Below are 19,535 nucleotides of genomic sequence, written 5' to 3'. Positions count from 1 at the left end.
GTCAGTGAAGGAACAAAAGCCGTCACAAAATACACAAGCAGCAAGTAAACCAACGTCTACCAAACACAAACGGTCTTTTTTAAGACCACACATCTTTAAAAAAACATTTACTTGGCGTCACTACAAGTTAACCGAAGTTAATAAAACTTCTAAATAATGTGCTTAAGAACACTAGCCTACATTTAAAATACTTCCCCATGTGTGTGTGGATTAGCTTCACTTTTCATACGTATTATTAGCTGTACTTGCAGAAAAGACAAGTACATTGATCCATGTTATTGCTTACATTTAACTTAACCCAGCTTTTCACGGAAACACTCCCAGGCAAATTAACCCTACAAAGTATTTCTAAATTTTTTTTGTGTCATATATGACATAGTATCGTATAGCAATAAATGTAACTGTGACAAGACTTTACACATTGTGTAATTTGGAAGCGTGCACAAAGTAATGTTTTAAAAGATTTGTGGCTATAAAAATAGCCGTTTTTGTTGAGCAATGACAACGCTTAACCTCCGAATCCGTAAAGAGTTCTTCCTTGACGTTTTAAGGCATAAACAACATCCATAGCGGTAACGGTCTTGCGTTTAGCGTGCTCTGTGTAGGTTACAGCATCACGAATAACATTCTCTAAGAAAACCTTCAGTACACCTCTGGCTTCCTCATAGATAAGGCCAGAGATACGTTTGACACCACCTCGTCGAGCAAGACGCCGAATAGCAGGTTTTGTGATTCCCTGAATGTTATCACGAAGAATTTTTCGGTGACGTTTAGCACCTCCTTTTCCCAATCCTTTACCTCCTTTTCCGCGTCCAGACATATTGATATAGTTGCGTACAGAACGAGTACAAAAACAACGTTTGAGTTAACAGAATTCAGACAGCTTTAAAAAGAGGCCATAAAATTACCTACTGCTCGTGGAAACACCCTAATTAACCAATAGAGTTGCGTCATTACAAAATGTTCCGAACATTTTGTACATTTTTTTAAGTAAAACTGTAGTTTTTTTAAAAATTCGTGGTCTTAATGTTTCAGTAAGGCAATAAATTTGGCATCGTTGGAATTCGCCAAACCTTCTGCTACTTACTAAAAAAAAAAAAAGTCAAAAGCTTTTGTGTATCAGAAGATACAGCCGTTTTCCCGTAGCCAAAAAACACAGATTTTATAAAAATGTTAAAGTAATGAGCGTAATGTCATTATGCAGCCAATCAGAAATTACTTTCTTAGCACCAATCAAATGGTTTGTTTTGAACCTTAGCTGTCAATCAATATGAGAAATAAAACTTTGGCGCGATAGTGCATTTTAGACCGTCTTGTGTATCCGTACTACATCGACTTCTTAAAATATGGCTCGTACAAAGCAAACTGCACGTAAATCTACTGGAGGAAAGGCTCCACGAAAACAACTCGCCACTAAAGCTGCGAGGAAAAGCGCACCAGCTACTGGAGGAGTGAAAAAACCACATCGTTACAGACCTGGTACAGTTGCTCTCAGAGAAATCAGAAGATACCAGAAGTCAACCGAGCTCTTGATCCGCAAGTTGCCTTTCCAGCGTCTTGTGCGAGAAATTGCTCAGGACTTCAAAACAGATCTGCGATTCCAGAGCACAGCCGTTATGGCTCTGCAAGAGGCTTCTGAAGCGTACCTTGTTGGCTTGTTCGAGGATACTAACTTGTGTGCCATTCACGCAAAACGAGTTACAATCATGCCTAAAGACATCCAGTTGGCAAGAAGAATTCGTGGGGAACGTGCCTAAGCATCTTACCAAACAAAAAACGGCTATTTTTATAGCCACACATCCATAAAAAATATTACGGCTAGCTTTTTATATCAAACTTTGTCCTGCTTTCTGTTTAAATTTTATGCTACATAAAAATTTTATGCTACATAAAGTTTGACAATGTTAAAAATATGAAGGGCAAGAAAAGTAAAAGCAAGAAAATAAGAAATTTAAAAACGAAAATACTTAAACTTAGGGAATCTAATCTTAAATTTACTCTTTTTTAACTGTTTAAGTGACTTAAACAAGTTTAACTTTGTACCAAGATAATGTTTTTTTGTAAATGTGTGGCTATAAAAATAGCCGTTTGTTAATGTAATAGCCAGATACACACAAATTATTTTTTTGCGGTCTTCTTTGCTGCCTTTTTGGGAGTCTTTTTGACCTTCTTTGCTGCAGGTTTTTTAGCAACAGGCTTCTTTGTGGGTTTCTTAGCTGCTGGTTTCTTAGCCGAGGCTTTCTTTGTGGCAGGCTTCTTTGCTGCTTTCTTTGGCGTGCTCTTCTTTGCTGGCTTCTTTTTTGGTGTACTTTTCTTTGCAGTAGGCTTCTTTGCCGTTGGCTTTTTTGCTGCGGCCTTTTTCTTAGGTTTTTCTTTTTTTACCTGACCTAGCTTGAATGATCCAGAAGCACCAGTGCCTTTAGTTTGAATCAAATCGCCTGATGTTACTCCTCGTTTAAGAGCCATTTTCAGATGATGATCTGAGTTTTCAGCAACTTTGTAATTTGCATGAATATATTTTGTAATAGCTTGGCGAGATGAACCACCGCGTTCCTTTAGGGTAGCGATAGCAGCCTTGATCATGTCCACATATTTAGGGTGATCAGCTGTCTTCTTTGCAGCAGGTTTCTTCTTGGGTGCGATTTTCTTTGGAGAAGCTGCTTCACTCATTTTTAATGTTTTCTTACAACAATCCAACGATAAACGATGCTTGTTATCACAGTAGAAGTATACTAAACATTACCGTGTAAATGAGATATAATTTAAGACGGTGCGAAGTATGCGGACGTAAAAGTACCACTCCCGGGAATTGATTTGGCGCGAAAACAGAAATGTGTGTTTCTGTACATCGTATAATGTCCGTTTTGGGTGCCGCGACTATGCGAAAGCATGTTAATTTTTATTTGTAGTACGACGCAATAGTCTGCAAGAGAAGCTGCTGGAGTTTGAGGTCTTCAGCATTACATCTAGTCTGTTAATTTGGGCTTCTTCCGCGCTCGTGTTAGGATTTTCATAAAGCGTTCTTTGGTTTGCGTTGCGTATGTCGGCCTACATCATCGACACGGCCTGTTTCCGGCTATTAGGAGCAATTTATATATTGGGCACTGCGTTTCGACTTTTTTATTAGACCACAGTAAAAAAATTCACTCACAGAAGTCCCTTTCTTTCATGGCTACAAACACGAAGAATTCTGTCGTAAGTAAAACGAATGCGCAAGCCAAAATGACGATGGGGCGAAGTCATAAGCATGGCCCTGTGGCCCAATGGATAAGGCATCTGACTACGAATCAGGGGATTCCAGGTTCGACTCCTGGCAGGGTCGCACTGTCGCATTTCGGCTGCATGGTCTACTGTGTAACGCGCGCGCACGTTCTGGCGTAATGCGTTGATAAACGGAATGTACGCAGACATATTGGAAAGCAATATCACGCACTTAGTATCGTCGCCTTTGTTAGCATTCATGTAAGTTACCATCCACTCGCTACAGTCGCTCTCCATCCTACGGCTAAATCAACAGCCGTGATTTTTACTATGTCGCCGTCCATCCGTACGCGGTGACAGTTGTAAGCTTTACAGTAACGTGACATGCTCCACAAGCAGTTACGGTGTGTGGACGATGCCTATCATGGCAACGCTTGTTCTTTATCGCTTCTCGGCCTAATGGCTAAGATCAAGTGTAGTATCTGTTCTTATCAGTTTAATATCTGGTAGGCCATTCTCTGAATGGTCAGTATATTAATCTGATTTTTGGCCTTGGGTCATGGAGGTGGATTCATTCACGCCGTGACCACGGGTTGCCTTGGTGTTGCACTATTACCGATGGCGGCCCACATAAGCAATAAAAGAATAATAGCAGTCCTCTTTCCGACGGCACTCTGCATAGTCTACGGCGGGAACAAAACGCGTACACTGGGGGAGAATACAGCCTATGCCCCGCGACACGGCAGTTTATAACACACTCAAGCCACAAGCATTAACAAACTTTGAAGGGTACCCTCATGCTACGGTGCAGTTCCAACTCATACTTACCTGACGGGGAAGTAAAGACTGATCAATGAGGGTTTTCTTCCAGAGTGAGGCTCTTGCATTGCACTACGCTTGGGCTGACCTCTGCGATTACTGCAAACGTCAGTAACTCGACCGTACAATTTCTGGTAGTGGGGGCCTGCGTCCGCGCTCGCCCCCTCCTTAAGTCAAAATGAATGAGCTTAGAAAAGTTGCGCGGCCAAATGTCGGTGGTGACTTAAACGCTAAGGTAAAACCTCGCTTGGCTGTTACGAAACGTGATTGCGATATAAGTCCTCGGAAGGCGGCGGAATTTTATTTTATTTGCCATTCCGTCAGGGTTATTGGATGATCGGCAATAGATCGAGTTTGTATGCATTTGAAAGCTCTTTTTTCTCGTACTATCACCTGAAAATGTCGTAGGAAAATGTCATAGGAAACACTTTCAACAACCGCCACGTTCCTTAATTGTTATAACAAGAAATATATCACAGCAAATGAAAATGAAAAGCCTACGACACCGGGAGTTCCCAGGCGGTCCCCCATCCAAGTACTATCCCGGCCCGACGATGCTTAACTTCCGTGATCAGACGAGAACGGGTGTGTTCATCGTGGTATGGCCGTAGACATTAGTAGGTGCAAATACGTGCAATTTATTTTGACGTTGTGATCAAATTTTTTTATTTAATTTCTTTGAGTTACTTAGGACAAGGCGTATGCATGGATTATCTATTAGACTTTAAGGTTATAGTTTTGTGAAAAAAACAATGTTTTTTTAAAGATGTGTGGCTATAAAAATAGCCGTTGTTTTCTGAGTGTAGCGGTTTACTTCTTCTGTCCTTTGTCGTTCTTCTTTGGGAGTAAGACAGCTTGAATGTTTGGCAAAACACCACCAGCTGCAATGGTTACACCGCTCAAAAGTTTGTTTAATTCTTCATCATTACGAACAGCCAATTGTAAATGTCTTGGAATAATCCTAGCTTTTTTGTTGTCTCTTGCTGCGTTACCAGCCAACTCCAATATCTCAGCAGATAAATATTCCAAGACGGCTGCTAAGTAAACTGGTGCTCCAGATCCAATTCGGTTAGCATAGTGCCCTCTACGAGGGAATCTATGCACTCTACCGACTGGAAATTGAAGTCCAGCTCTTGAGGATCTTGTCTTGGCTTTAGCCTTAGCTTTTCCACCTTTTCCACGTCCAGACATAACTGCGATTTGATTTGTAAGTTAATACAAAAACGTACGAATATTTAACGTAAGTGTTAACGAAATAAACTTTACTCGTTTTTTCATCATAAAAATAGGATCGAAATCATGTTTTTTTAACCAATCATAATTAAGTATTAAACAAAAGATTTTTTTTTTAACCAATTAAATTGCGTATCGGCGTTTTCGGATCGAATTCGATCCGATTTTTTTACTTATAAACAAAAAGTTTTGACTTGCAGTTTAATGCTTATTTACAAGTTAAGTAGCAAAAATTTTTAACCATGTCTGACGCAGCAGCTAAAGGAGGAAAACAGGCACCTAAAGTAGCCAAGAAAGGTGAAAAAAGAGCCGGCAAAAAAGGAGGAAAGATTGGTGGAACTGGTGAAAAGAAACGCAAGAGAAAGAGAAAGGAAAGTTATGCTATTTACATCTACAATGTTTTGAAACAAGTTCACCCAGATGTCGGAGTTTCAAGCAAAGCTATGAGCATCATGAACTCATTTGTCAACGACATCTTTGAGCGCATTGCTTCCGAAGCTTCGCGTTTGGCTCTTCAAAACAAAAAGTCGACCATCTCTTCTCGTGAAATTCAAACCGCAGTACGTCTTCTCTTGCCTGGAGAACTTGCAAAACACGCAGTCAGTGAAGGAACAAAAGCCGTCACAAAATACACAAGCAGCAAGTAAACCAACGTCTACCAAACACAAACGGTCTTTTTTAAGACCACACATCTTTAAAAAAACATTTACTTGGCGTCACTACAAGTTAACCGAAGTTAATAAAACTTCTAAATAATGTGCTTAAGAACACTAGCCTACATTTAAAATACTTCCCCATGTGTGTGTGGATTAGCTTCACTTTTCATACGTATTATTAGCTGTACTTGCAGAAAAGACAAGTACATTGATCCATGTTATTGCTTACATTTAACTTAACCCAGCTTTTCACGGAAACACTCCCAGGCAAATTAACCCTACAAAGTATTTCTAAATTTTTTTTGTGTCATATATGACATAGTATCGTATAGCAATAAATGTAACTGTGACAAGACTTTACACATTGTGTAATTTGGAAGCGTGCACAAAGTAATGTTTTAAAAGATTTGTGGCTATAAAAATAGCCGTTTTTGTTGAGCAATGACAACGCTTAACCTCCGAATCCGTAAAGAGTTCTTCCTTGACGTTTTAAGGCATAAACAACATCCATAGCGGTAACGGTCTTGCGTTTAGCGTGCTCTGTGTAGGTTACAGCATCACGAATAACATTCTCTAAGAAAACCTTCAGTACACCTCTGGTTTCCTCATAGATAAGGCCAGAGATACGTTTGACACCACCTCGTCGAGCAAGACGCCGAATAGCAGGTTTTGTGATTCCCTGAATGTTATCACGAAGAATTTTTCGGTGACGTTTAGCACCTCCTTTTCCCAATCCTTTACCTCCTTTTCCGCGTCCAGACATATTGATATAGTTGCGTACAGAACGAGTACAAAAACAACGTTTGAGTTAACAGAATTCAGACAGCTTTAAAAAGAGGCCATAAAATTACCTACTGCTCGTGGAAACACCCTAATTAACCAATAGAGTTGCGTCATTACAAAATGTTCCGAACATTTTGTACATTTTTTTAAGTAAAACTGTAGTTTTTTTAAAAATTCGTGGTCTTAATGTTTCAGTAAGGCAATAAATTTGGCATCGTTGGAATTCGCCAAACCTTCTGCTACTTACTAAAAAAAAAAAAAGTCAAAAGCTTTTGTGTATCAGAAGATACAGCCGTTTTCCCGTAGCCAAAAAACACAGATTTTATAAAAATGTTAAAGTAATGAGCGTAATGTCATTATGCAGCCAATCAGAAATTACTTTCTTAGCACCAATCAAATGGTTTGTTTTGAACCTTAGCTGTCAATCAATATGAGAAATAAAACTTTGGCGCGATAGTGCATTTTAGACCGTCTTGTGTATCCGTACTACATCGACTTCTTAAAATATGGCTCGTACAAAGCAAACTGCACGTAAATCTACTGGAGGAAAGGCTCCACGAAAACAACTCGCCACTAAAGCTGCGAGGAAAAGCGCACCAGCTACTGGAGGAGTGAAAAAACCACATCGTTACAGACCTGGTACAGTTGCTCTCAGAGAAATCAGAAGATACCAGAAGTCAACCGAGCTCTTGATCCGCAAGTTGCCTTTCCAGCGTCTTGTGCGAGAAATTGCTCAGGACTTCAAAACAGATCTGCGATTCCAGAGCACAGCCGTTATGGCTCTGCAAGAGGCTTCTGAAGCGTACCTTGTTGGCTTGTTCGAGGATACTAACTTGTGTGCCATTCACGCAAAACGAGTTACAATCATGCCTAAAGACATCCAGTTGGCAAGAAGAATTCGTGGGGAACGTGCCTAAGCATCTTACCAAACAAAAAACGGCTATTTTTATAGCCACACATCCATAAAAAATATTACGGCTAGCTTTTTATATCAAACTTTGTCCTGCTTTCTGTTTAAATTTTATGCTACATAAAAATTTTATGCTACATAAAGTTTGACAATGTTAAAAATATGAAGGGCAAGAAAAGTAAAAGCAAGAAAATAAGAAATTTAAAAACGAAAATACTTAAACTTAGGGAATCTAATCTTAAATTTACTCTTTTTTAACTGTTTAAGTGACTTAAACAAGTTTAACTTTGTACCAAGATAATGTTTTTTTGTAAATGTGTGGCTATAAAAATAGCCGTTTGTTAATGTAATAGCCAGATACACACAAATTATTTTTTTGCGGTCTTCTTTGCTGCCTTTTTGGGAGTCTTTTTGACCTTCTTTGCTGCAGGTTTTTTAGCAACAGGCTTCTTTGTGGGTTTCTTAGCTGCTGGTTTCTTAGCCGAGGCTTTCTTTGTGGCAGGCTTCTTTGCTGCTTTCTTTGGCGTGCTCTTCTTTGCTGGCTTCTTTTTTGGTGTACTTTTCTTTGCAGTAGGCTTCTTTGCCGTTGGCTTTTTTGCTGCGGCCTTTTTCTTAGGTTTTTCTTTTTTTACCTGACCTAGCTTGAATGATCCAGAAGCACCAGTGCCTTTAGTTTGAATCAAATCGCCTGATGTTACTCCTCGTTTAAGAGCCATTTTCAGATGATGATCTGAGTTTTCAGCAACTTTGTAATTTGCATGAATATATTTTGTAATAGCTTGGCGAGATGAACCACCGCGTTCCTTTAGGGTAGCGATAGCAGCCTTGATCATGTCCACATATTTAGGGTGATCAGCTGTCTTCTTTGCAGCAGGTTTCTTCTTGGGTGCGATTTTCTTTGGAGAAGCTGCTTCACTCATTTTTAATGTTTTCTTACAACAATCCAACGATAAACGATGCTTGTTATCACAGTAGAAGTATACTAAACATTACCGTGTAAATGAGATATAATTTAAGACGGTGCGAAGTATGCGGACGTAAAAGTACCACTCCCGGGAATTGATTTGGCGCGAAAACAGAAATGTGTGTTTCTGTACATCGTATAATGTCCGTTTTGGGTGCCGCGACTATGCGAAAGCATGTTAATTTTTATTTGTAGTACGACGCAATAGTCTGCAAGAGAAGCTGCTGGAGTTTGAGGTCTTCAGCATTACATCTAGTCTGTTAATTTGGGCTTCTTCCGCGCTCGTGTTAGGATTTTCATAAAGCGTTCTTTGGTTTGCGTTGCGTATGTCGGCCTACATCATCGACACGGCCTGTTTCCGGCTATTAGGAGCAATTCATATATTGGGCACTGCGTTTCGACTTTTTTATTAGACCACAGTAAAAAAATTCACTCACAGAAGTCCCTTTCTTTCATGGCTACAAACACGAAGAATTCTGTCGTAAGTAAAACGAATGCGCAAGCCAAAATGACGATGGGGCGAAGTCATAAGCATGGCCCTGTGGCCCAATGGATAAGGCATCTGACTACGAATCAGGGGATTCCAGGTTCGACTCCTGGCAGGGTCGCACTGTCGCATTTCGGCTGCATGGTCTACTGTGTAACGCGCGCGCACGTTCTGGCGTAATGCGTTGATAAACGGAATGTACGCAGACATATTGGAAAGTAATATCACGCACTTAGTATCGTCGCCTTTGTTAGCATTCATGTAAGTTACCATCCACTCGCTACAGTCGCTCTCCATCCTACGGCTAAATCAACAGCCGTGATTTTTACTATGTCGCCGTCCATCCGTACGCGGTGACAGTTGTAAGCTTTACAGTAACGTGACATGCTCCACAAGCAGTTACGGTGTGTGGACGATGCCTATCATGGCAACGCTTGTTCTTTATCGCTTCTCGGCCTAATGGCTAAGATCAAGTGTAGTATCTGTTCTTATCAGTTTAATATCTGGTAGGCCATTCTCTGAATGGTCAGTATATTAATCTGATTTTTGGCCTTGGGTCATGGAGGTGGATTCATTCACGCCGTGACCACGGGTTGCCTTGGTGTTGCACTATTACCGATGGCGGCCCACATAAGCAATAAAAGAATAATAGCAGTCCTCTTTCCGACGGCACTCTGCATAGTCTACGGCGGGAACAAAACGCGTACACTGGGGGAGAATACAGCCTATGCCCCGCGACACGGCAGTTTATAACACACTCAAGCCACAAGCATTAACAAACTTTGAAGGGTACCCTCATGCTACGGTGCAGTTCCAACTCATACTTACCTGACGGGGAAGTAAAGACTGATCAATGAGGGTTTTCTTCCAGAGTGAGGCTCTTGCATTGCACTACGCTTGGGCTGACCTCTGCGATTACTGCAAACGTCAGTAACTCGACCGTACAATTTCTGGTAGTGGGGGCCTGCGTCCGCGCTCGCCCCCTCCTTAAGTCAAAATGAATGAGCTTAGAAAAGTTGCGCGGCCAAATGTCGGTGGTGACTTAAACGCTAAGGTAAAACCTCGCTTGGCTGTTACGAAACGTGATTGCGATATAAGTCCTCGGAAGGCGGCGGAATTTTATTTTATTTGCCATTCCGTCAGGGTTATTGGATGATCGGCAATAGATCGAGTTTGTATGCATTTGAAAGCTCTTTTTTCTCGTACTATCACCTGAAAATGTCGTAGGAAAATGTCATAGGAAACACTTTTAACAACCGCAACGTTCCTTAATTGTTATAACAAGAAATATATCACAGCAAATGAAAATGAAAAGCCTACGACACCGGGAGTTCCCAGGCGGTCCCCCATCCAAGTACTATCCCGGCCCGACGATGCTTAACTTCCGTGATCAGACGAGAACGGGTGTGTTCATCGTGGTATGGCCGTAGACATTAGTAGGTGCAAATACGTGCAATTTATTTTGACGTTGTGATCAAATTTTTTTATTTAATTTCTTTGAGTTACTTAGGACAAGGCGTATGCATGGATTATCTATTAGACTTTAAGGTTATAGTTTTGTGAAAAAAACAATGTTTTTTTAAAGATGTGTGGCTATAAAAATAGCCGTTGTTTTCTGAGTGTAGCGGTTTACTTCTTCTGTCCTTTGTCGTTCTTCTTTGGGAGTAAGACAGCTTGAATGTTTGGCAAAACACCACCAGCTGCAATGGTTACACCGCTCAAAAGTTTGTTTAATTCTTCATCATTACGAACAGCCAATTGTAAATGTCTTGGAATAATCCTAGCTTTTTTGTTGTCTCTTGCTGCGTTACCAGCCAACTCCAATATCTCAGCAGATAAATATTCCAAGACGGCTGCTAAGTAAACTGGTGCTCCAGATCCAATTCGGTTAGCATAGTGCCCTCTACGAAGGAATCTATGCACTCTACCGACTGGAAATTGAAGTCCAGCTCTTGAGGATCTTGTCTTGGCTTTAGCCTTAGCTTTTCCACCTTTTCCACGTCCAGACATAACTGCGATTTGATTTGTAAGTTAATACAAAAACGTACGAATATTTAACGTAAGTGTTAACGAAATAAACTTTACTCGTTTTTTCATCATAAAAATAGGATCGAAATCATGTTTTTTTAACCAATCATAATTAAGTATTAAACAAAAGATTTTTTTTTTAACCAATTAAATTGCGTATCGGCGTTTTCGGATCGAATTCGATCCGATTTTTTTACTTATAAACAAAAAGTTTTGACTTGCAGTTTAATGCTTATTTACAAGTTAAGTAGCAAAAATTTTTAACCATGTCTGACGCAGCAGCTAAAGGAGGAAAACAGGCACCTAAAGTAGCCAAGAAAGGTGAAAAAAGAGCCGGCAAAAAAGGAGGAAAGATTGGTGGAACTGGTGAAAAGAAACGCAAGAGAAAGAGAAAGGAAAGTTATGCTATTTACATCTACAATGTTTTGAAACAAGTTCACCCAGATGTCGGAGTTTCAAGCAAAGCTATGAGCATCATGAACTCATTTGTCAACGACATCTTTGAGCGCATTGCTTCCGAAGCTTCGCGTTTGGCTCTTCAAAACAAAAAGTCGACCATCTCTTCTCGTGAAATTCAAACCGCAGTACGTCTTCTCTTGCCTGGAGAACTTGCAAAACACGCAGTCAGTGAAGGAACAAAAGCCGTCACAAAATACACAAGCAGCAAGTAAACCAACGTCTACCAAACACAAACGGTCTTTTTTAAGACCACACATCTTTAAAAAAACATTTACTTGGCGTCACTACAAGTTAACCGAAGTTAATAAAACTTCTAAATAATGTGCTTAAGAGCACTAGCCTACATTTAAAATACTTCCCCATGTGTGTGTGGATTAGCTTCACTTTTCATACGTATTATTAGCTGTACTTGCAGAAAAGACAAGTACATTGATCCATGTTATTGCTTACATTTAACTTAACCCAGCTTTTCACGGAAACACTCCCAGGCAAATTAACCCTACAAAGTATTTCTAAATTTTTTTTGTGTCATATATGACATAGTATCGTATAGCAATAAATGTAACTGTGACAAGACTTTACACATTGTGTAATTTGGAAGCGTGCACAAAGTAATGTTTTAAAAGATTTGTGGCTATAAAAATAGCCGTTTTTGTTGAGCAATGACAACGCTTAACCTCCGAATCCGTAAAGAGTTCTTCCTTGACGTTTTAAGGCATAAACAACATCCATAGCGGTAACGGTCTTGCGTTTAGCGTGCTCTGTGTAGGTTACAGCATCACGAATAACATTCTCTAAGAAAACCTTCAGTACACCTCTGGTTTCCTCATAGATAAGGCCAGAGATACGTTTGACACCACCTCGTCGAGCAAGACGCCGAATAGCAGGTTTTGTGATTCCCTGAATGTTATCACGAAGAATTTTTCGGTGACGTTTAGCACCTCCTTTTCCCAATCCTTTACCTCCTTTTCCGCGTCCAGACATATTGATATAGTTGCGTACAGAACGAGTACAAAAACAACGTTTGAGTTAACAGAATTCAGACAGCTTTAAAAAGAGGCCATAAAATTACCTACTGCTCGTGGAAACACCCTAATTAACCAATAGAGTTGCGTCATTACAAAATGTTCCGAACATTTTGTACATTTTTTTAAGTAAAACTGTAGTTTTTTTAAAAATTCGTGGTCTTAATGTTTCAGTAAGGCAATAAATTTGGCATCGTTGGAATTCGCCAAACCTTCTGCTACTTACTAAAAAAAAAAAAAGTCAAAAGCTTTTGTGTATCAGAAGATACAGCCGTTTTCCCGTAGCCAAAAAACACAGATTTTATAAAAATGTTAAAGTAATGAGCGTAATGTCATTATGCAGCCAATCAGAAATTACTTTCTTAGCACCAATCAAATGGTTTGTTTTGAACCTTAGCTGTCAATCAATATGAGAAATAAAACTTTGGCGCGATAGTGCATTTTAGACCGTCTTGTGTATCCGTACTACATCGACTTCTTAAAATATGGCTCGTACAAAGCAAACTGCACGTAAATCTACTGGAGGAAAGGCTCCACGAAAACAACTCGCCACTAAAGCTGCGAGGAAAAGCGCACCAGCTACTGGAGGAGTGAAAAAACCACATCGTTACAGACCTGGTACAGTTGCTCTCAGAGAAATCAGAAGATACCAGAAGTCAACCGAGCTCTTGATCCGCAAGTTGCCTTTCCAGCGTCTTGTGCGAGAAATTGCTCAGGACTTCAAAACAGATCTGCGATTCCAGAGCACAGCCGTTATGGCTCTGCAAGAGGCTTCTGAAGCGTACCTTGTTGGCTTGTTCGAGGATACTAACTTGTGTGCCATTCACGCAAAACGAGTTACAATCATGCCTAAAGACATCCAGTTGGCAAGAAGAATTCGTGGGGAACGTGCCTAAGCATCTTACCAAACAAAAAACGGCTATTTTTATAGCCACACATCCATAAAAAATATTACGGCTAGCTTTTTATATCAAACTTTGTCCTGCTTTCTGTTTAAATTTTATGCTACATAAAAATTTTATGCTACATAAAGTTTGACAATGTTAAAAATATGAAGGGCAAGAAAAGTAAAAGCAAGAAAATAAGAAATTTAAAAACGAAAATACTTAAACTTAGGGAATCTAATCTTAAATTTACTCTTTTTTAACTGTTTAAGTGACTTAAACAAGTTTAACTTTGTACCAAGATAATGTTTTTTTGTAAATGTGTGGCTATAAAAATAGCCGTTTGTTAATGTAATAGCCAGATACACACAAATTATTTTTTTGCGGTCTTCTTTGCTGCCTTTTTGGGAGTCTTTTTGACCTTCTTTGCTGCAGGTTTTTTAGCAACAGGCTTCTTTGTGGGTTTCTTAGCTGCTGGTTTCTTAGCCGAGGCTTTCTTTGTGGCAGGCTTCTTTGCTGCTTTCTTTGGCGTGCTCTTCTTTGCTGGCTTCTTTTTTGGTGTACTTTTCTTTGCAGTAGGCTTCTTTGCCGTTGGCTTTTTTGCTGCGGCCTTTTTCTTAGGTTTTTCTTTTTTTACCTGACCTAGCTTGAATGATCCAGAAGCACCAGTGCCTTTAGTTTGAATCAAATCGCCTGATGTTACTCCTCGTTTAAGAGCCATTTTCAGATGATGATCTGAGTTTTCAGCAACTTTGTAATTTGCATGAATATATTTTGTAATAGCTTGGCGAGATGAACCACCGCGTTCCTTTAGGGTAGCGATAGCAGCCTTGATCATGTCCACATATTTAGGGTGATCAGCTGTCTTCTTTGCAGCAGGTTTCTTCTTGGGTGCGATTTTCTTTGGAGAAGCTGCTTCACTCATTTTTAATGTTTTCTTACAACAATCCAACGATAAACGATGCTTGTTATCACAGTAGAAGTATACTAAACATTACCGTGTAAATGAGATATAATTTAAGACGGTGCGAAGTATGCGGACGTAAAAGTACCACTCCCGGGAATTGATTTGGCGCGAAAACAGAAATGTGTGTTTCTGTACATCGTATAATGTCCGTTTTGGGTGCCGCGACTATGCGAAAGCATGTTAATTTTTATTTGTAGTACGACGCAATAGTCTGCAAGAGAAGCTGCTGGAGTTTGAGGTCTTCAGCATTACATCTAGTCTGTTAATTTGGGCTTCTTCCGCGCTCGTGTTAGGATTTTCATAAAGCGTTCTTTGGTTTGCGTTGCGTATGTCGGCCTACATCATCGACACGGCCTGTTTCCGGCTATTAGGAGCAATTCATATATTGGGCACTGCGTTTCGACTTTTTTATTAGACCACAGTAAAAAAATTCACTCACAGAAGTCCCTTTCTTTCATGGCTACAAACACGAAGAATTCTGTCGTAAGTAAAACGAATGCGCAAGCCAAAATGACGATGGGGCGAAGTCATAAGCATGGCCCTGTGGCCCAATGGATAAGGCATCTGACTACGAATCAGGGGATTCCAGGTTCGACTCCTGGCAGGGTCGCACTGTCGCATTTCGGCTGCATGGTCTACTGTGTAACGCGCGCGCACGTTCTGGCGTAATGCGTTGATAAACGGAATGTACGCAGACATATTGGAAAGTAATATCACGCACTTAGTATCGTCGCCTTTGTTAGCATTCATGTAAGTTACCATCCACTCGCTACAGTCGCTCTCCATCCTACGGCTAAATCAACAGCCGTGATTTTTACTATGTCGCCGTCCATCCGTACGCGGTGACAGTTGTAAGCTTTACAGTAACGTGACATGCTCCACAAGCAGTTACGGTGTGTGGACGATGCCTATCATGGCAACGCTTGTTCTTTATCGCTTCTCGGCCTAATGGCTAAGATCAAGTGTAGTATCTGTTCTTATCAGTTTAATATCTGGTAGGCCATTCTCTGAATGGTCAGTATATTAATCTGATTTTTGGCCTTGGGTCATGGAGGTGGATTCATTCACGCCGTGACCACGGGTTGCCTTGGTGTTGCACTATTACCGATGGCGGCCCACATAAGCAATAAAAGAATAATAGCAGTCCTCTTTCCGACGGCACTCTGCATAGTCTACGGCGGGAACAAAACGCGTACACTGGGGGAGAATACAGCCTATGCCCCGCGACACGGCAGTTTATAACACACTCAAGCCACAAGCATTAACAAACTTTGAAGGGTACCCTCATGCTACGGTGCAGTTCCAACTCATACTTACCTGACGGGGAAGTAAAGACTGATCAATGAGGGTTTTCTTCCAGAGTGAGGCTCTTGCATTGCACTACGCTTGGGCTGACCTCTGCGATTACTGCAAACGTCAGTAACTCGACCGTACAATTTCTGGTAGTGGGGGCCTGCGTCCGCGCTCGCCCCCTCCTTAAGTCAAAATGAATGAGCTTAGAAAAGTTGCGCGGCCAAATGTCGGTGGTGACTTAAACGCTAAGGTAAAACCTCGCTTGGCTGTTACGAAACGTGATTGCGATATAAGTCCTCGGAAGGCGGCGGAATTTTATTTTATTTGCCATTCCGTCAGGGTTATTGGATGATCGGCAATAGATCGAGTTTGTATGCATTTGAAAGCTCTTTTTTCTCGTACTATCACCTGAAAATGTCGTAGGAAAATGTCATAGGAAACACTTTCAACAACCGCCACGTTCCTTAATTGTTATAACAAGAAATATATCACAGCAAATGAAAATGAAAAGCCTACGACACCGGGAGTTCCCAGGCGGTCCCCCATCCAAGTACTATCCCGGCCCGACGATGCTTAACTTCCGTGATCAGACGAGAACGGGTGTGTTCATCGTGGTATGGCCGTAGACATTAGTAGGTGCAAATACGTGCAATTTATTTTGACGTTGTGATCAAATTTTTTTATTTAATTTCTTTGAGTTACTTAGGACAAGGCGTATGCATGGATTATCTATTAGACTTTAAGGTTATAGTTTTGTGAAAAAAACAATGTTTTTTTAAAGATGTGTGGCTATAAAAATAGCCGTTGTTTTCTGAGTGTAGCGGTTTACTTCTTCTGTCCTTTGTCGTTCTTCTTTGGGAGTAAGACAGCTTGAATGTTTGGCAAAACACCACCAGCTGCAATGGTTACACCGCTCAAAAGTTTGTTTAATTCTTCATCATTACGAACAGCCAATTGTAAATGTCTTGGAATAATCCTAGCTTTTTTGTTGTCTCTTGCTGCGTTACCAGCCAACTCCAATATCTCAGCAGATAAATATTCCAAGACGGCTGCTAAGTAAACTGGTGCTCCAGATCCAATTCGGTTAGCATAGTGCCCTCTACGAAGGAATCTATGCACTCTACCGACTGGAAATTGAAGTCCAGCTCTTGAGGATCTTGTCTTGGCTTTAGCCTTAGCTTTTCCACCTTTTCCACGTCCAGACATAACTGCGATTTGATTTGTAAGTTAATACAAAAACGTACGAATATTTAACGTAAGTGTTAACGAAATAAACTTTACTCGTTTTTTCATCATAAAAATAGGATCGAAATCATGTTTTTTTAACCAATCATAATTAAGTATTAAACAAAAGATTTTTTTTTTAACCAATTAAATTGCGTATCGGCGTTTTCGGATCGAATTCGATCCGATTTTTTTACTTATAAACAAAAAGTTTTGACTTGCAGTTTAATGCTTATTTACAAGTTAAGTAGCAAAAATTTTTAACCATGTCTGACGCAGCAGCTAAAGGAGGAAAACAGGCACCTAAAGTAGCCAAGAAAGGTGAAAAAAGAGCCGGCAAAAAAGGAGGAAAGATTGGTGGAACTGGTGAAAAGAAACGCAAGAGAAAGAGAAAGGAAAGTTATGCTATTTACATCTACAATGTTTTGAAACAAGTTCACCCAGATGTCGGAGTTTCAAGCAAAGCTATGAGCATCATGAACTCATTTGTCAACGACATCTTTGAGCGCATTGCTTCCGAAGCTTCGCGTTTGGCTCTTCAAAACAAAAAGTCGACCATCTCTTCTCGTGAAATTCAAACCGCAGTACGTCTTCTCTTGCCTGGAGAACTTGCAAAACACGCAGTCAGTGAAGGAACAAAAGCCGTCACAAAATACACAAGCAGCAAGTAAACCAACGTCTACCAAACACAAACGGTCTTTTTTAAGACCACACATCTTTAAAAAAACATTTACTTGGCGTCACTACAAGTTAACCGAAGTTAATAAAACTTCTAAATAATGTGCTTAAGAACACTAGCCTACATTTAAAATACTTCCCCATGTGTGTGTGGATTAGCTTCACTTTTCATACGTATTATTAGCTGTACTTGCAGAAAAGACAAGTACATTGATCCATGTTATTGCTTACATTTAACTTAACCCAGCTTTTCACGGAAACACTCCCAGGCAAATTAACCCTACAAAGTATTTCTAAATTTTTTTTGTGTCATATATGACATAGTATCGTATAGCAATAAATGTAACTGTGACAAGACTTTACACATTGTGTAATTTGGAAGCGTGCACAAAGTAATGTTTTAAAAGATTTGTGGCTATAAAAATAGCCGTTTTTGTTGAGCAATGACAACGCTTAACCTCCGAATCCGTAAAGAGTTCTTCCTTGACGTTTTAAGGCATAAACAACATCCATAGCGGTAACGGTCTTGCGTTTAGCGTGCTCTGTGTAGGTTACAGCATCACGAATAACATTCTCTAAGAAAACCTTCAGTACACCTCTGGTTTCCTCATAGATAAGGCCAGAGATACGTTTGACACCACCTCGTCGAGCAAGACGCCGAATAGCAGGTTTTGTGATTCCCTGAATGTTATCACGAAGAATTTTTCGGTGACGTTTAGCACCTCCTTTTCCCAATCCTTTACCTCCTTTTCCGCGTCCAGACATATTGATATAGTTGCGTACAGAACGAGTACAAAAACAACGTTTGAGTTAACAGAATTCAGACAGCTTTAAAAAGAGGCCATAAAATTACCTACTGCTCGTGGAAACACCCTAATTAACCAATAGAGTTGCGTCATTACAAAATGTTCCGAACATTTTGTACATTTTTTTAAGTAAAACTGTAGTTTTTTTAAAAATTCGTGGTCTTAATGTTTCAGTAAGGCAATAAATTTGGCATCGTTGGAATTCGCCAAACCTTCTGCTACTTACTAAAAAAAAAAAAAGTCAAAAGCTTTTGTGTATCAGAAGATACAGCCGTTTTCCCGTAGCCAAAAAACACAGATTTTATAAAAATGTTAAAGTAATGAGCGTAATGTCATTATGCAGCCAATCAGAAATTACTTTCTTAGCACCAATCAAATGGTTTGTTTTGAACCTTAGCTGTCAATCAATATGAGAAATAAAACTTTGGCGCGATAGTGCATTTTAGACCGTCTTGTGTATCCGTACTACATCGACTTCTTAAAATATGGCTCGTACAAAGCAAACTGCACGTAAATCTACTGGAGGAAAGGCTCCACGAAAACAACTCGCCACTAAAGCTGCGAGGAAAAGCGCACCAGCTACTGGAGGAGTGAAAAAACCACATCGTTACAGACCTGGTACAGTTGCTCTCAGAGAAATCAGAAGATACCAGAAGTCAACCGAGCTCTTGATCCGCAAGTTGCCTTTCCAGCGTCTTGTGCGAGAAATTGCTCAGGACTTCAAAACAGATCTGCGATTCCAGAGCACAGCCGTTATGGCTCTGCAAGAGGCTTCTGAAGCGTACCTTGTTGGCTTGTTCGAGGATACTAACTTGTGTGCCATTCACGCAAAACGAGTTACAATCATGCCTAAAGACATCCAGTTGGCAAGAAGAATTCGTGGGGAACGTGCCTAAGCATCTTACCAAACAAAAAACGGCTATTTTTATAGCCACACATCCATAAAAAATATTACGGCTAGCTTTTTATATCAAACTTTGTCCTGCTTTCTGTTTAAATTTTATGCTACATAAAAATTTTATGCTACATAAAGTTTGACAATGTTAAAAATATGAAGGGCAAGAAAAGTAAAAGCAAGAAAATAAGAAATTTAAAAACGAAAATACTTAAACTTAGGG

General features: G+C 40.1%; 12 non-coding genes across 12 annotated transcripts; 9 read left to right on the top strand and 3 right to left on the bottom strand.

Moving 5' to 3' along the window:
• Positions 1-3,249: 3,249 nt before the first annotated feature.
• On the top strand, positions 3,250-3,322 carry Trnar-acg (transfer RNA arginine (anticodon ACG)). Its single transcript has one exon. It is a non-coding gene; the product is annotated as a tRNA-Arg (tRNA).
• Positions 3,323-3,644: 322 nt separating this feature from the next.
• LOC130661067 (U2 spliceosomal RNA) lies at positions 3,645-3,836 on the top strand. The gene has a single exon (XR_008988263.1). It is a non-coding gene; the product is annotated as a U2 spliceosomal RNA (small nuclear RNA).
• Positions 3,837-4,021: 185 nt separating this feature from the next.
• Positions 4,022-4,186, top strand: LOC130660018 (U1 spliceosomal RNA). Its single transcript, XR_008987221.1, has one exon. It is a non-coding gene; the product is annotated as a U1 spliceosomal RNA (small nuclear RNA).
• A 328-nt stretch (positions 4,187-4,514) lies between these two features.
• Positions 4,515-4,633, bottom strand: LOC130658059 (5S ribosomal RNA). The gene has a single exon (XR_008985277.1). It is a non-coding gene; the product is annotated as a 5S ribosomal RNA (ribosomal RNA).
• Positions 4,634-9,101: 4,468 nt separating this feature from the next.
• Trnar-acg (transfer RNA arginine (anticodon ACG)) lies at positions 9,102-9,174 on the top strand. Its single transcript has one exon. It is a non-coding gene; the product is annotated as a tRNA-Arg (tRNA).
• A 322-nt stretch (positions 9,175-9,496) lies between these two features.
• Positions 9,497-9,688, top strand: LOC130661066 (U2 spliceosomal RNA). The gene has a single exon (XR_008988261.1). It is a non-coding gene; the product is annotated as a U2 spliceosomal RNA (small nuclear RNA).
• Positions 9,689-9,873: 185 nt separating this feature from the next.
• LOC130660017 (U1 spliceosomal RNA) lies at positions 9,874-10,038 on the top strand. The gene has a single exon (XR_008987220.1). It is a non-coding gene; the product is annotated as a U1 spliceosomal RNA (small nuclear RNA).
• Positions 10,039-10,366: 328 nt separating this feature from the next.
• Positions 10,367-10,485, bottom strand: LOC130658058 (5S ribosomal RNA). Its single transcript, XR_008985275.1, has one exon. It is a non-coding gene; the product is annotated as a 5S ribosomal RNA (ribosomal RNA).
• A 4,468-nt stretch (positions 10,486-14,953) lies between these two features.
• On the top strand, positions 14,954-15,026 carry Trnar-acg (transfer RNA arginine (anticodon ACG)). The gene has a single exon. It is a non-coding gene; the product is annotated as a tRNA-Arg (tRNA).
• Positions 15,027-15,348: 322 nt separating this feature from the next.
• Positions 15,349-15,540, top strand: LOC130661065 (U2 spliceosomal RNA). The gene has a single exon (XR_008988260.1). It is a non-coding gene; the product is annotated as a U2 spliceosomal RNA (small nuclear RNA).
• Positions 15,541-15,725: 185 nt separating this feature from the next.
• LOC130660016 (U1 spliceosomal RNA) lies at positions 15,726-15,890 on the top strand. Its single transcript, XR_008987219.1, has one exon. It is a non-coding gene; the product is annotated as a U1 spliceosomal RNA (small nuclear RNA).
• Positions 15,891-16,218: 328 nt separating this feature from the next.
• On the bottom strand, positions 16,219-16,337 carry LOC130658057 (5S ribosomal RNA). The gene has a single exon (XR_008985274.1). It is a non-coding gene; the product is annotated as a 5S ribosomal RNA (ribosomal RNA).
• Positions 16,338-19,535: the final 3,198 nt, after the last annotated feature.

Source organism: Hydractinia symbiolongicarpus, chromosome 9 (genome assembly GCF_029227915.1).
Source record: "Hydractinia symbiolongicarpus strain clone_291-10 chromosome 9, HSymV2.1, whole genome shotgun sequence".
NCBI lineage: Eukaryota > Metazoa > Cnidaria > Hydrozoa > Anthoathecata > Hydractiniidae > Hydractinia > Hydractinia symbiolongicarpus.
The sequence above is the reverse complement of the archived record's forward strand: the minus strand, read 5'-3'. Positions and strand labels throughout refer to the sequence as shown.